The 4,092-nt window shown below is 37.1% G+C and overlaps 1 non-coding gene across 1 annotated transcript; it reads right to left on the bottom strand.

Annotated features, from left to right (window-relative positions):
* Positions 1-293: 293 nt before the first annotated feature.
* On the bottom strand, positions 294-419 carry LOC147003956 (small nucleolar RNA SNORA17). Its single transcript, XR_015047714.1, has one exon. It is a non-coding gene; the product is annotated as a small nucleolar RNA SNORA17 (small nucleolar RNA).
* Positions 420-4,092: the final 3,673 nt, after the last annotated feature.

The following is a 4,092-nucleotide window of genomic DNA, read 5'->3' as shown; positions in this document are numbered from 1 at the left end:
AGGTATAGTCTGTCCTCCAGGCATGGATGGTCCTGAAGTTGTGGTCATTTCAGGCTAGCCCTCAGACTGGCACCATGATGCCAGTCTCATGATCATTTATTCCCTGCCTTGCAATGGCTCTCTGTCACTCCTGTCCAAGGCCCCAGAACTTATATGGGTTTTTTCTAGTTTCCAGTTCCCCATCCTTGGAGACTGTCTCGAACTGCCTAGCACTAGTCTTTTCTTCTCAGGCTCTGTGGGGTTTTGCTTGTTTGTTTGTTTTTGTTTTGTTTTGTTTTTTTTTTTTTTCAGAAAATGTTAGAGTAGTAATCATTTAGATGTTCACAGGTCAAAATACTGAGCAAACAGTGTCTCTCTTCTCTGTCATCTACTGACACATATGTGACACAGCAACATCTGCAATGCCTCTATAAGGCAAGAGTAGACAACAGTCTTAATTATTCTAATTCCATGCAACAAAGTACAATAAAATCAGAATATATAAAACCACTCTTCTAGATTTCAGATTTTTAGTTGTGCTGCTCTTTGACATTCTACATAAATTCTAGACTGAGTTCACCAAGTTTAGAAACTGTTTCAGGAATATTATTTGCATTACTTTGAGTTTATTTGCAAATTAGAGATGATTTAGATTTAAAAGTCATTTATGGGATCCGAGAGAATGCCCAGTGATTAAGAGCATTTGTGTTTCTGACTGGGACCTGGATATGATTCTCACTCTCAAGTTCACAAACTGCTGTCTTTAACTTCAGTTCCAGGGGATCCAGCACCATCTTCTGTCTTTTGAAGGCACTATACATATACACAATATTCTTACAAACTAGAAATCAAAACATACAAACAATTTTAGAGTAGTTTATATATATATACATTCGTGTGCCCTTTGCAAGTTATATTTTACTATCCTCAGTAGATGCAGATATTCTATTGTAATTACTTCTAAATATCTATGTTGAGATTCTTTTTTTTATGAATTTGTATGCTAATATTAGAAAACATTTTATTTCATGTATTTCACTGATCATTTCTTACTGCATTTGTTGTATCTGGAGTATTGATTTAGATACAAATGGCAAGAATATTTGGTCTTAATTAAGTGCAATCTGAGGCATAAAATGCCCAATATTTTCCCACTAGATATTATATTTGCCTGAGCATTATGGACAGCAAATGACAGTAAATTATTTTTTATTATTTTTTTCTTTAAAGAATTATGACTCCCATTGAAGTGATTTTTAAGACACTATAGAGATAATTATAGAATTCAATTTTTAGTTGTCAAAAGGATGAACTATATGGATACAGTGCACAATGGTAACATGGCTGTTGTCTTGTGAAATAGATTCAACTAGATCATGATCCCTCCCAGGAGGAAAATAACATCGTGAAAGCAGAGAATCCGAGGGGAAGGAAGTAGAGGAAGACCATGAGCAAGAGACACCAAAATAAAATTTGCTTTATTTCTTTCCTTTATGTCCCTGTCTAATGTTATACCCCAGTCAGAAAACTTTGTTAGAACAGAAACTTTTAATAAAATAACAAAGATTCTTTATTGTGTCAGAAGTTGCAGAGCTGAAACATGCTCATTTTCAAGGGGAGCTGTATTAGTCACCATGTACTAAATGTACTTTCTGTGGTCCTGAACCATAGCAGTAAAAGGATCATAGTATGAGTTTGCACTTTGTTATATTTTTCATCTTAGTAAATATTTGATGTCTAATTCCTTGGCTAATTTTTAATTTTCAAAGCAAGGGCTATGTGGTAGCCATCATGGTAATGATGGCTTAAAGTCATGAAGCTTGGAGACAATAGTTATTTTTTTAATGGAATGGAACTTATATATTTATGTATTTATGTATTTTATTGGTTATTTTGTTTATGTATATTTCAAATGTTATCTCTTTTCCTGGTTTCCTCTCTGAGAACCCTGCTTCCCACCCCCTCCCCCTGAATCCTCTAGGGTTCTACCCGACTCACCCTCCCACTTCCACTCTATCCGCCCTAGTATTCCCCTAAGCTGTGGCATCAAGCCTTCACAGAACCAATGGTCTCCCCTTCCTTTGATGCCAGACAAGGCCATCCCCTGCTACATATGCAGCTGGAGTCATAGGTCTCTCTATGTGTATTCTTTGACTGGTGGTTTAGTCCCTGGGAGCTCAGAGGGTGCAGGGGTATGGTCTGGTTAGTTGATATTGTTGTTCATCCTATGCGGTTGCAAATCCCTTCAGCTCCTTAAGACCTTCCTCCAACTTCTACTCAGTCTGATGGTTGACTCTGAGCATCTGCATCTGTATTTGTTAGACTGTGACCGAGCCTCTCAGGAGATATCCATATCAGGCTCCTACCAGCAAGCACTTCTTAGCATTAGCAATAGTGTCTGGGTTTGGTATTTGCATGTGGGATAGATCCTCTGGTGGGGCAGTCTCTGGATGGCCTTTCCTTCATTCTCTGCTCCACTCTTTGTCCCCATATTTCCTTTGACAATTCTAGGTTAAAATTTTGAGAAGGGTGGGTGGCCCCATCACTTAAATGGGGGTCATGCCTAAAGTCTGGATAAGGTCTCTATAGGTTCTCTCTCATCTTTGTTGGGTATTTCAGCTAATGTCATCCCTGTGAGGTCCTGGGAGGCTCTTGCTTTCCTGGCATCTCAGACTTTATGTTGGCTATCCCCAGTTCTCCAACCCCCATTGCTACACACCTCTGTTGAATTTCCTGACCCTCTGTACATCTCTCTCATCTCCTCTCACTCATGATCCTGCTCCTCCTATTCCTCTCCCTCTCTTCTTTTCCTCCCAAGTCCTGCCAATCCTCTATATCCCATGATTATTTTGTTCCCTCTTCTAAGTAGGTTGAGACATCCACACTTTGGCCTTCCTTCTTGAGCTTCATGTGGTCTGTAACTTGTATCATGGGTATTCTGAGCTTTTTTCCTAATATCCACTTATCACTGAGTATGTACCATGTATGTTCTTTTGTGACTATGTTACCTCACTCAGGATGATAATTTTTAGTTCCATCCATTTGGCTGTGAATTTCATGAAGTCATTGTTTTTAATAGCTGAGTAGTACTCCACTATATTTAGAACCAGAACCCCTCAGATTTTGGCATTTTTTCAGTCCCACACTTTCAGTGCACCCATGGTGACTACACAGTCAGACAGAAAAACAGGTTATCTATCTATATGTTTATCTACCTATTGACATCTAAAGCAAAACCGGCCATTAATCTGGACCTTTGCCTGAGATTTGATGTTATTTTATTTATTTATTTATTTATCCTTTGCTGTATATTGTGATCTTATTTAATTTTATGTCACATAAGTACCCTGTAATGAATTCTTTAATCATAATTAAGGATATTAATGTGATTTCTGGGGGAGATAGATATTTAGAGATTTCTAACATTTGATTCCATTAATAACCAAAGAAAGTTAAATTCAATATATCAATTAGTTATAAAAATCTTTATTTTATGACAGTTGTAGCATAGAATTCCTTTTAACTGTGTTATATGACAAATTTTAAAAGAATTGTTTGAATAAATAATTCTCTATAAACAACAGAGTGACAGTAGTTACTATTAAGTAACCCATGCCATTGCTTAAACTGTATTGAAATGGTGAGAATAAAAATGCTGAGTGAACAGTATGTTAGAGAGGAAAATAATATCTTATTTCCCTTTCTGAAGGTGAAGTTTGAAAGTACATAAAGAAGGAAGTGCTTGAAAAAGTCCATGATTGAAAGCCTGGGGGATTTGCCAATTAAAGCAAAATCATTCAAATTATGAGAGTTCTATCCTCCACAGACAGGATTAAAGAGACTTAGAATTACAGAAGTATACTGCAAAATAAATGTTATTGTTTTCACAATTTATTTGATGGAGAAACTAGGGCAAAATCAGATTAAGGGAACTTCTGTGGGAAGTTATATATTTAGAGCTTTCTGACATGTGACACCATGAATAACCAAGGGCACTTAAGTTCAAAAGAAAAAATGGGGATAGAACATTTGAAATCATCGATGAAGTGACCATACCTTTTAGAGAGGTGGCTCCACAGATAGGAGCACTGGCTGGTCTTGGACAGGACCTGG

The sequence above is a fragment of the Mus caroli genome, unplaced genomic scaffold (genome assembly GCF_978045245.1).
Source record: "Mus caroli unplaced genomic scaffold, Mus_caroli_1 scaffold_7, whole genome shotgun sequence".
NCBI classification, from domain to species: domain Eukaryota; kingdom Metazoa; phylum Chordata; class Mammalia; order Rodentia; family Muridae; genus Mus; species Mus caroli.
Note: the sequence above shows the minus strand (reverse complement) of the source record. Positions and strands in the feature narration are given on the sequence as shown.